Source organism: Macaca thibetana, chromosome 1 (genome assembly GCF_024542745.1).
Source record: "Macaca thibetana thibetana isolate TM-01 chromosome 1, ASM2454274v1, whole genome shotgun sequence".
Classification (NCBI taxonomy): Eukaryota; Metazoa; Chordata; class Mammalia; order Primates; family Cercopithecidae; genus Macaca; species Macaca thibetana.
The window spans coordinates 120,468,091-120,480,708 of NC_065578.1; the positions used below are offsets into that span (position 1 = coordinate 120,468,091).

The 12,618-nt window shown below is 46.2% G+C and overlaps 1 long non-coding RNA gene, 1 other non-coding gene and 1 pseudogene across 3 annotated transcripts in view; 1 reads left to right on the forward strand and 2 right to left on the reverse strand.

The window, feature by feature from the left end:
- LOC126931509 (neuroblastoma breakpoint family member 3-like) overlaps positions 1-12,618 on the reverse strand; it is an 833,099-nt pseudogene that overhangs the window by 791,353 nt on the left and 29,128 nt on the right. The gene's annotated exons all lie outside the window — the stretch shown is intronic.
- Positions 3,017-12,554, reverse strand: LOC126932881 (uncharacterized). Its single transcript, XR_007718356.1, has 3 exons — positions 11,911-12,554; positions 3,906-4,174; positions 3,017-3,226 (listed from the first exon to the last, which is right to left on the reverse strand). It is a non-coding gene; the product is annotated as an uncharacterized LOC126932881 (long non-coding RNA).
- TRNAH-GUG (transfer RNA histidin (anticodon GUG)) lies at positions 7,174-7,245 on the forward strand. Its single transcript has one exon. It is a non-coding gene; the product is annotated as a tRNA-His (tRNA).

The following is a 12,618-nucleotide window of genomic DNA, read 5'->3' on the forward strand; positions in this document are numbered from 1 at the left end:
CACCGTGTTAGCCAGGATGGTCTGGATCTCCTGACCTCGTGATCCCCTCCCCCCGCGTCCCCCCCGCCCCCCGTCTTGGCCTCCCAAAGTGCTGGGATTACAGGCTTGAGCCACCGCTCCGGGCAAGCTAGAACATTTTTAACTATTAATGCACAGAAAGTCTACATTTAAACAGAAAATCTGGAAATCATAAATTGATATTAAAATTACTGAGGGTATAAGATGATGAATCGTAACACCAACTGTCTCTGAGGAAAAGTACTACTGTTTTAAGGGAGAAGCTGACCTCTTGTCACAATTTCTAAGGGAAATATGAAAAAAAAAAACTTCAATTTTTCAGTAAGTAAAATGTGGGCTCTTTGGAGATTTGAATATAACCATGTTAGAAGTATCAGTATGTTATTAAAGTACCTTAATAAAAATATCTGTGAAAACTGTGGGAAAAAAACGTAATAAATAACATACAAGACATATACTGTGCTCTATCTGCCTTGGCGCTCTTTTTCTGGTAGGATTTAAGAGTTTTTAGCAGTGCTCCTCCAGTGCAGTCCATGAACCTGCAGCATCACTATCACCTGGAAACTTGTTAGAAGTCTTCCTCTGTTGTCCAGGTTGGAGCGCAGTAGCAGGATCTTGGTTCACTGCAACCTCCACCTCCACCTACCAGGTTCAAGTGATTCTCATGCTTCAGCCTCCCAAGTGGCTGGGATTACAGGTGTGCACCACCACCCCCAGCTAATTTTTGTATTTTTTGTAGAGACGGTGTTCGGCAGTGTTAGCCAGGCTGGTCTCAAACTCCTGGTCTCAGGTGATCTGCCCACCTTGGCCTCCCAAAATGCTGGGATTACAGGCATGAGCCACCACACCAGGCCCTCTTTTCAGCTGTTTTAAAACAGCATAATCACATATTTCCAAAATTGGTTTCTACTGATTACTGATTAGGTCACTGTCACCACTAAAATCTTCCAACCAGTGCAATATTTGTACATATTTTGTTTTCAAGCACACACATGAAGGCCTAACAGTGATACAAGGCTTGGGTTCAAAATTCACTAGAAATTCTCACATCATTTTTTTTATTACCACTTAATCCAAGTGAATGTCACTTAATTTTAATAATGGTAAACACAACTAGGTTGAGAGAAATCCCAATTCATATAATTTTCTAAAGGACAAGGCCAACCTGTCCCGAACATGGAAACTTTGTACCCATATCAGAGTTTTTCTTCATTAAAGTAAAGGATCTGCAACCAATTCAAATGATTGATCGAAACCAACTGAAGTTACTGATTGCATTGAATGTGTACCAAACCTCAGTCCATGGGTGCCTGAGTCCTAGTGTTCCTGTGACATCCCCTTGGGGTGATGGAACTCTACCTTTCAATGACGGGAAGTCTTGGGAAAGAGCAACTCTCCTCTCCTTGTCTAGTATAGACAGCTTTTGTGTCTAACTCTACTCAGCAGGTGACCTGTACCTGGGGCCAAGGGTAGGAAGTGTTCCTTCCTCCAACATCAGTAGCAGATGCCTTTTGTTTCATGTGAGAGAAGCGACCAGGTATTGTGTACAGAGTACAGCTCTGGTGGTGGCTGATCATGACTTATATGCCTACACCACTGAGGGAAGCTCAGGAAATTCTCTTTCCCTGCCACATGTTTCTTGTTAGTACTCAGGAAATGTGGGAGGAAAAGACTTGGTAAATGGGCAAAAACATGCTAGGTATCTGGGACTCGCGTAGATTCTAAGCTGTCACAATCGTTCACACTTGGCCTTTAAGAAATGATGAAAACTTCAGTGATTTTCTCCAACCAAGATTTATGGCTGCCATCTTTTTCTTCCATTATCTGGAAGGAAACTGGTTCATGTGTTTGTCCCTCTTGTGGGGTTTCTCATGCTTTGGACTTCAGTTGATCTAGTGGCCTTGCAACTTCAGCTCTCTGGTGGGATCAAAACAAATATGATTTTGCAGACCATACAGCTTTCTCTTGTCATTAGAGTGGAACAATCATGTCTTACAGCTTTCTACGTCTTAAACAACTGTAGAATCTATTTTATAAATTCTTTATCTTCTCTATTTCTAGACTAATTTCTCTTCAGGATAGTACACAAATTCTGTTAGCTGATCACTTCTTTTGAGGCTATGAGATAGAAATAATGAGCACCTTGAAGATCCCTGCAAAGGAGCATATTCATTTGGTGCTCAAGGGAAACCTGGGCCCAGACCAGTACTGAAACTCACAACTGTCACCTACGGCTCCAGTTAAATTGCGTTTTTTTTTTTGTTTTGTTTTGTTTTTGAGACAGGGTCTCACTCTGTCACCCAGGCTGGAGTGCAATGGTGTGATCTAGGCTTACCGCAAGTTCCGCCTCCCAGGTTCATGCCAGCTCTAGTTAAATTTTTACAATGAGGCTCCTTCCTCTCCATCAGCCTACTAGTCTTAAAACAAGTTTGAAATAGGGACTGTCTTAAAATAGGCTTCCCAAGAGGCCAAGATTTGCTAGGACTCCAGTTTGTGGTCAAATGGGGACCAGCAGAGTACAGACAGCATTGTTGGTCCAGGAGAAGGCAACAATACAGGGAGATGCCATATTTTTTTATCAATCTCCAAACAGTTAGCTCAGTGAATATTCAAATTGGTGATGAAGTACTTGTTTCTCCAAGCAGGTGACAGGCAAAATTGGAAAAGTTGCCTTGGTTGTATAAATAATTGTGTGCTCAGATTGAATTTGAGGGTACACAGGTGCAGCCTCCAGTGGAGAAGATTCTAAGAACAGAAGATTCTAAGAGGATGCAATTATGGAACTTGATATCTTCCCCACCTTTCTTTTCTTTTTTCCTATTTTCACTAGTCTTGTTATCCTAGCCCCATACGTCAATATACATACAACTAAGAGAGGCAATATCAATGCAAAAGACACAATATCTATACAATGAAATTATATGATGCCTATTGCTAAAGGTACTTTAACTTCACATCATGTAGCCCAATAAGGTGAATGCTGCCCACCTACCAAGGGTATTAGTCAGCTCAGGCTGACATAGAAAAATACCAAAGGTTGGGTGGCTTAACAATAGACATTTTCTCAAAGTTCTGGAGGCCAGAAGTTCTCCTTGAGTCTTTTGTGAGGTTGGATGTGCTAGCAGGGTTGGTTTCTGGGGAGGCCTCTCTTCCTGGTTTGCGGAAAGCCACTTTCTTGCTGTGTCCTCCCATAGTCTTTCCTCTGTGCCTGCCCGGAGAAAGAGAGACATTCTGTGGTGCCCTTCCTCTTCATATATGGGCACCATTCCTACCAGATTAGGGACCCACTGGTATGACCTCATTAACATTAATTACAATATTAAAAACCCTATCTCAAAATACAGTCAACTTGGGGGTTAAGCTTTCAACATGTGAATTCACAGGGAAACATTTCAGTCTATAACATCAAGCAATACGGATGATCCTCGGATTGTCTACCTCTTAAAACCTGTGACATTTGCCTGGTGATGCGGCCAGAAATAAGTTGTTACCAAGGCTGCTATTATTGCTAATTACATGATTAGGAAAGCACACCTGAGCTGGTTTGAATGACACATAGGAAAGAGTGCAGATCAAACAGGTATGAAATAAAAACAGGGGAAAATGGTAGCAAACAAAACAGTGCTCTTTGAGTCATGAATCTAGGAAGGACTGAAATCATGCAATTTCAAGGAAATCCTCTTATCTTTATCAGGGGAAATGACTTGACAAGGTTCCCAAACTAGGGAGAAAAGTTTGGTGTGGATTAAGGTCCACACCTGACAGTTCAGGATAACGTGAGTTCTTGGCTAATCAGCTATATGGTGTGAGAGACAGATTAGCAGTCAAAGAAAACTCTAAGATTTCTGGACTGAGCATATGTAAAGATGGAGTTTCCATCAACTTACGTGAGAAAACTGCAGGTGCACCATGTTGCAGGAGGAAGAGGAGAGATCAGTACCAGGCCTCAAATCCTTGATTGAGAGAGGTTTCCATTCCCCCATCTCCATTTCTGCATCCCTTTGGGTCTTTTGTGAGGTTGGATGCAGAGGTGTTGGTGCTTGGCCACTTCTCCCCGTGGACATCTCTCCTCTCACCTCCTTTGACAGCCATATCTATGGCCTTGTCCTGATGACATCTCCCAGCACGATGTCTATTGTGAGATGTGGCCAGCAGCCTGCAATGCAACAGGGCTCTCTCTTTGTTCCCAGGCAGATCGGCAGGTTGAGAAATAATAGACACACACAAGATAGTGAAACCTGGGTCCAGGGGAGTCACTGCCTTCTGGTCCCATGATGCTGCCAATGCACTGGGTATACCAGCATTTATTATTAAGTTTAGTGAGGGCAGGGGTAGGTTAGTGAGGGATTTAGGGTCATTTGATTATGAGGTGAGATGGTCACATGGGGATGAAGTAATTCTTTAACATGACATCTGTATGCAGAAGTACAGTATACAGAGGTAAGAATTGACAATATAGTGTGTGCATCAGTAATTTCTAACAGAGCCTTAAAACAGAAACACAGTCTTTCCATAACCTATGATTAGCAAGATATTAATCAGCAGTAACAGTTGCAGCAAAAGCTGGTTACAAACAATCCATAGAAACAGGCTGTGAAGCTAGACAACCGGTTAGACCAGAAATTCTCAGAAGGGAGTATTCCTTAAGCCTAAAGAGGCCTAGAAGAGCCGTGGCAAGATGAGGACGTTTATAGCCCTATCTTTTCCATATGGACAGGCACCCCCCATGCATCCGTTTATAGGCTCTCCACAGGGGTGGCATTCCATGGCCAGAGCTATGAACATCTGCTTTTCTGGGATAGGAATTTTGGTGATGTGAAACCCCGCTGACTGCTCATCCCTTCATAGGCTCTCTGCAGGGGAAAACACATCACGCACTGTTGGCTCATTCTGGCAGTCCAACCTGGCATTGTCTTTGTCTTTACACAATCCTGCATGCAACTTTGTATTTACAATAATTAGGAGCATTTCATCTTTTATTCCATAGCAATAGTTTCAGGGGATCTCCCTACAGATGTCATTTTGCAAAAGTGATCTCAAAATCAACTCTGAGCTGAAGCCAGGGTGAGGTCGCTCACTCCTTGATTTGTGTGGCCTTGGTGGGCCCCAGGAGCACTTTACTGCTTCTCAGAAGAGTACATCTTTTGCATGGAGCTCTTCATCTGAGGGAAGCAGGGAGGAAATGGCCTGTGGAGAGGGAAGGGAGGGCTGCACCAGGGAGCCTAGGTGGGCAGATCTAGGCTCTCAATGCAAAGAACATTTACCACCTGAGAGGTTTTACTCAGTTACTATTGTTAATTTAGGATCTCATCAACAAAAATGGTATAGAAATTTGTTTTCTCATTGGTTATATGTCCTACATAATACCATGGTTTTTGCCTCTTGGCTTAGAAGCCTACAATATTTAATATCTCTCTAGCCCTTTACAGAAAAATGTTTACTGAACTCTGCAGAGAACAATGCCGCATGCTTTATGGAAAGGGACACTTAGGAATCTCCTTTGCTAATTTTTTTGTGTTGGATGTTTTTCCTGGCAACAATAAATTTCCTTTCTTGGCTTGTAATGAGTAGTCTCTGGTTGGTTGTCACCTGCAATGGAACAATACATACGGAAACCTCAAAGTAGAAAAATCCTAGAAGAAAACCTAAGAAATACCATTCTTACTTTTTTCTTTCTTTCTTTCTTTTTTTTTTTTTTTTTGAGACGGAGTCTCGCTCTGTCACCCAGGCTGCAGTGAAGTCAGTGGCACTCTCGACTCACACTGCAAGCTCTGCCTCCCGAGTCCACTTCATTCTCCTGCCTCAGCCTCCCGAGTAGCTGGGACTACAGGTACCCACCACCACGCCTGACTAATTTTTTGTATTTTTAGTTGAGACGGAATTTCACCGTGTTAGCCAGGATGGTCTCCATCTCCAGATCTTGTGATCCACCCACCTCGGCCTCCCAAAGTGCTGGGATTACAGGCGTGAGCTACAGTGCCCAGCTGTCTCTCTCTCTAGAGACCATCCTGGCCAACATGGTGAAACCCCATCTCTACTAAAAATACAAAAATTAGATGGGGGTAGTGGCGCGTGCCTGTAATTCCGGCTACTTGGGAGGCTGAGATAGGAGAATTGCTTGAACCAGAGTCGGAGGCTGGGATCCCGCCACTGCACTCCAGCCGCGACGGAGTGAGAGGGAGAAAGAGGGAGAGGGAGACAGAGAGGGAGAGGGAGAGGGGGAGGGAGGGAGAGAGAGAGAGAGAGAGAGATCCCAGAATCCTGGAGGACCTTGATTTAGGTCCTCATGTCGTAGGCGAGACACCGAAGAGAGGAGGGTAAAGTTGGTCTCACTCTGCGTTTCCATGAGATCATATGCTGGAGCATGTGCTGGATAGAAGAAACTTGCCAGCGGTTCAAGCATTTTTAAAGTGGAAGAAACCCTCCATAGGACAGGTTCGAACCACTCACCTCCGAACTTGGAAGCAAGTCGCTCCGGCCTCACTTTGCAGAGCACGCGCCCATCCAACGCTAGGCGGAGCCACTGCCTTTTGTAGAACAATTGTGCAGGCTCCAAAGCCTTAGAAAACCGGAGAGGTGCATCTTGCCGGCTACGATCGAAACCCATGCATTGAATGATTCCGAAGCTAGGAGGGCAGCGGAATGGCCTTCGCCCCATCCTGCCCCTCGCCGGCGTCACAGCCACCGTCCCGGGAAAAGCCCGGGTCCGCGACTTCCCAAAGGAAGCAGAACGCCCGTGGGCTCTAGTGATGGCTCTTCCCGTTCTTGGCTCCACCTTCACCCGACTCTACGCCGCTTGGGCTCCACTAGCTCAACTCGGCTTTGGTCGGTGGGGCGGGAGAGAGAAAGGGTGAAAAGCAGAAACACGGAGAGGCGGGAGAGAAGCAGAGGAGGTGCGGATGAGGACAGAGAGACCACCCGAGAGAGGCCGGTGCAGGGAGGCCCAGGCTGGAGTGGAGGAGATGAGAATTATTCTCGTCCCGTATTAGGATTGGGAGGAAGGGAGGGAAAAGCAGAGCGGGCATGAAAGGGAGAAAAACGTGAACCACGTGAACCCCCTGTGGCTGGCTTGGAACAAAGCCGCCTAATAATCGAAATGTATTGACGTCAAAACTGCTAGAGCAAGCACAGGCGTTGCCGCTTGGCCTGTGGCTCGCCGTGATCGTATAGTGGTTAGTACTCTGCGTTGTGGCCGCAGCAACCTCGGTTCGAATCCGAGTCACGGCAAAGTTGTTCGTCCAGGCAGTCACTTGATCCCTTTTGCTCCCCACAACCAAGCGCGTCAGGGTAAGGCAGAAATGTATTCTGCAACATTCTCTTCCAACAACTTTAGGGTGCCGTTTTAATTTCTAAATCTATGGCATATCAAATTCATCTCCTGACCACAGCAAGCTTAGCATCTACTAATGTCCGGATCCCCAGAAAACTTCTCTATAGTGTAAACACACTGGCAAGAGTTACTTCTCTGCTGTTCAACACCTAAGGGCCCTGTACCTCCCTCCATTTCTTCCCTACTCCTCTCTCACTGTGTCTCCTTCTCTGTCCTTCTCTCTCTCCTCGGGTACAGCTGAGAATCCCAGAGACACCTGAAACAGAAAAGTGGACAGGTGCAGTCTAATCTATGTCCAAGAACCCAGGTTCTGTGTTGAAAATCTATGTCAGCCCTTGCCTGACCTTGGGTAAGTATCTTAAATTTTATGTGCCTCAGCATTTTTCTATGGAAGGATGGGCCACTTCCTGAACTCTGCCTTACACTGCTGTCATCAGACATGCCTGGATTTACTGACTATTCAATCAATAATGTAATCACTAGAATTATAAAAATCATTGTCATTGTTCTCTGCCTTATTTGTGAACAATCATTCTCCAGATTGTTTTCACTTTACCTTTGCTTCTTCTAGAACTTCATGTCGATGAAATCACAGTGCATCTACTCTGTTCTATGTGCTTCTTTCTCTCTGCATAATGTCTCTGGCTCTATCCATTGCTGAGTGCAGCACATGTTCATTCCTCTTTCATTGCTGAGTAGTATTCCATTGCAGGGAAATAGCACAGTTTGTTTGCCATTCCCGCCCCACCCCTACCCCATAATGAGTGTTTGGGTATTGGCTATTCTGAATAAACCGGTATTGGCTATTCTGAATAAACCGGTATTGGCTGTTCTGAATAAACCTGCTTTGAACATTCTTCCCACAAGAGATATTGAGGGTGTCTGTTTTCATGTCTCTTGGGGGAAAACCTAGGTGCAGAATTGCGAATACCAAAGAGTGGGATATGTTCAAGTTCATAAAAACTGACAAAACTTGTCCCAAAGTAGTAGTGTCATTTTACATTTCCACCAATGAATGACATGTGAGAGTTGTGGTTGTTCTTCACCTTCTCCAAGATTGGGTATTTCCTCTCCTCATAAATTTAGCCATGCTACTGGGAGTTATAGTGGTGTCTCAATGTGGTTTTAATTTCCATTTTCCTGATAGCTAATAATATTGAGCACTCTTTTATGTGCTTTGTTGACCATGTGTGTACCTTTTATTCTAAAGTATCTGTTCAAGTCTTTTACCCATCTAGCACATTTGGTTTTTTTTTTTTTTTTTTTTTTTTTTTTTAATTTCCAGTTAGGAAGATCTCACTATACATTATAGTTACAGGGTTTGGGGGTCAGATAGGTTTTGTAACTATTTTCTCCTCATCTGAGGCTGGCTTGTTTCTTCATTTTCTATGTAGCGTCTTCTGATGAGAAGATATGGCTAATGTTCATGAAATCGAATTTATCAAGTCTTTCCTTTTTACATGTTTTTTTCTGTGCCCTGTTTAATAAATCTTGTCTACCAACAAGTCACAAAGTATCCTCGAAATGTTTTATACCTTTAGCTTTTAAGTTTTGGTCTATAATGTGCCTCAAGTTACTTTTGAGTGTAGTGTGAGGAAGAAATAACCTTTTTGGTCTCCCTCTTCCCCCATATGAAAGTCCATTAATTGAAACTATTTCTTTTGCCTCATTGAACTGCTTTTATTGAAAACCTATGGCCAGTCATGGTGGCTCATGCCTGTAATCCCAGCACTGTGAGAGGCTGAGGCTGGTAAGTCACTTGAGCCCAGGAGTTGGAGACCAGTCTGGGCAACATGGCAAAACCTCATGTCTACTAAAAGGTGCCTGTAGTATGAGCTACCTGGGAGGCTGAGGCAGGAGGATCCCTTCAGCCTGGGAAGCAGAGTGAGACCTTGTCTCAGAAAACGAAACAAAATTAACAAACAAACAAAAAACCTATGGACTATATAGCTGTGGGTCAATTTCAGGTCTCCCAAGTCAGTCTGTTGATGTACTTGTGTCTCCCAATGCCGCTTGCACACTGCCTTGTTTATAACAGCTTAGAGTGAGTCTGAAAGTCAGGTTGTGCAAGTCCTCTGGTTTTGTTCTTTTTCACACAGCACAATAACCTTTGAAATAGGTCATAATTCATGTAACCATCACATAGATCAAGATATGCTGTCACTTCAACCCTCTCATTTCAGTGTGGGACACATGTCCTCGCTCACCTATGCTGATTGCCCCCTTGGGGCCAAGGATCCTCTCTTCTACCCTCTGATGAGAATAAATCTCCAGTTGTCTGCAGGGAGGATGAACATGCAGAAAGTCCACAACACTCAGCACAAAGTCCAGATTTTAGTGGTGGGGTTGGTTGGAAGGAAACTCATGTTTCAGGCCTTTCAAAATCTTAGGGAAAGTTTTCTTTATTTCTAACTGTGAAATGTACAAAGCTTTGGGTCATTTATAATTTCTTATTCTTCTAGAAAGATCACAGGAGGCCTAATGTTTGTGTCCCCCCAAAATGCCTTGGTTGAAACTCTAACCTTCCCCCACCCACCCCTGGAAAGTGTCAAAATTAGGAGGAGGGGCCTTTGGGAGGTAATTAGATCCAGAAGGTGGAGTCCTCCTGAGTGGGATTAGTGCCCCTATAAAAGCGACACTAGAGAGCTCTCTCAGCCTCTTTCAGCCACTTGCAGATGCAATGGGAAGATGGCACCTACGATCAGGAAGAGGTTCCTCACCATAACCCTACCATGCTGGCACCTTGATCTTAGACTTCCAAACTCCAGAACTGTGAGAAATGTCTGTTGTGGATGAGCCACCCAGTTTATGGTACATTGTTATAGAAGCTCCAACTAAGACAGAGAAGGAGTCCCATGGAGGGTGTCTAATTTTTGATGCTGGTCCTTGAGTTCTTCGAGTGGGATGTTGCAAATTAGAAACTGAGGGAGAGCTGACCTTTCCTGCATATGAAAGAAGAGAGTGGAGTGGCAGGGATACAGAATGGGGAAGAATAAGCTGGTACCAGAAAACTGATTTCAGGGTCTGGCACTTGAATGTCTGATTTTGGAGAAAGAGAAGACACTGGTGGGTGTATCCAGAGAAGAAGACCTTCAGTGGAAACAGCAGATGTTTAAAAGCCATTCGATTACATCTTTCACTTGTTTGTGTGTAGACCCTCTTTTCCTATCTTTGTAAGTGTGGCACAGGTGAACTGGATGCATTTGTCCAATGTGTTTTTGGAATGCACGTGTAAATAAAAATGACTGTGTTATACTTCAAATACTCACCCCGGAACCTCATAGACTCCCCTTAGGCTCCGCCAAATGTGCATTGAAAGTACAACAGGGCAGTCGTGGGGATTAATTTTCATTGTACATTTCTAGGAAGAGGGAGGAGGAGGAAGAGTGGGACAGTCTCAACAACGGTTGCTCTACTCTTACCGAATACATGCTTCTCAACAGATCTGCCCTTACTTCAAATAAGCGCAGTTGGAACAAGAAAAGGTGTTCAGTTGTACCCTTGGAATCCACGGAAAGCTTGGGTAGGGAAGCTCGAGTACCACCAACTGGAAAGTGGGGGATGCCTACTAGCTGATTTGGGCCCATTGTGGTAGGCTTTGTCCACTTTGGCAAACTGGAGACAGGGACTCATCTCCCCTTCGCCAGCCACTGGAGGACCGGGAGGACCTTCAGAGGAGGTTAGATCGACTTCATGGTGACTTTAGATCCTGAAACCTCACAGGATTTTTCTTCTCTTCCCTTCAATCTCTCTTGCACTAACCCAACGGGACAGGACTGGCCGCCTTTCTTTCTGGTCAGAAAGGGGTCCCTTGCGGACAGGACCGAAGTGAGCAGCTTGTTTCCGCTACGTGTCCTTTTGGGCCTGGGCTTCTTGGGAGCTTATGCTGACCGGAGACCTACCTCGGGGCGAGCGGGACCAGCAGGAGCCGGGAAGGGTGGGAAGGGTGCGCACCGGGATGGAGGGCGAGCGCCAGGGGGTCGGGAACCACAGTCACACTCTCCTATTCCCCTCGCACCGCGCACCTGCCCCCTAGGATGCCGAACGAAGTGGGCCCTAAGGCTTCTCTGCAGGCCCAACCGACAGGCCTGAAGTTCCAGGAGGGGCAAGAGGATCCTCCTTGAGCGAACCCAGCCTTCGACCTGGCTGGCCCTGGTCAACAGGCTCGGAAGAGGCCGCTTTGGAGGATAGAACGGAAGGAAAGACCTAAAGGTGGAAACTCAGAGATGTTAAAAGCCTCAAATCCTAAGGTCAACTGTGCTGGGGAGGGAGGGGCTCTCCAGCTGGATCGACCCCTGAGCCTTCATCTGGAAAGTCCTCTGCACAAGCTCAGAGCAGGACTAGGCGCACCAATACTCAACAAGGGGCAACTTCGCCCTCACACGCCTTCCCCATCCCCGCTGAGACACTAGGCCACGAGTGGGGGAAGCGGGGAGGGAGAATGTTAACCCCTGGCATCCATCTAGTTAGGGGAGGCAACGGATGCTGCTAAACACCTTACAGTCCACCGGAGGGCCCTCCCCCACCCCGAAATAGCATTCTGCGGAGGTGGAGAAACTCACGTGTAGATCGATGCCCACGCACTTGGCCGACGGGAAATCACGAATTGGTTACCAGTTCGATCTTGGCTCTGAGGAAAAATCTCAAGCGTCAGTTTGTACCACCAACTGGAAAGACGGGGATGCCTACTAGACTGGACGCCTACGGGAACCAGCCCGTCTCGGTTTCCGCATCCGTCTGAGTCCTTTATTATGTCGGGGATGCCAAGGTCTGAGTCCTTTATGATGTTCGGGGTGCCCCGGTCTCACCCCGGGAGCCTCCTCCCTCCTGCCTGCTCCTGGCTACCCAGTGCGAGGCTCTGGCCCCGGCGACCCGCTACTGTCTCTCCATGCGCTGCCGCTTCGCAAAGGCACATCTGTAGGTCAGTGGTCAGGTTCTGCCGGGACTCTGCAACTCGCTCCGGGACTCGTGGCTTTGGTGAGCCTTGCGGAATGCCGGGTGTGTCGCCTGCGTGCTCCTCTTTTGGAGAAAGGAGGGAGGAAACGGCCTTATGAGAGGACTCCAGGAGCGACCAGCGAGCCCCACAAGTCCCAAGTCTTCCCAGCGCACAGGGAAACTGTCACTTCAGTGGCGAGAAGGTTGAAAATGCCCCATCCTGTGCCTCCCAGGTGGTCTAGTGGCTAGAACAGCGCTTTCACCGGCGCAGTCCCCGGTTCAATTACCAGTCAGGAAATCGTTTTGCACTGACCGCCATCCCGCAGAAACCTTCC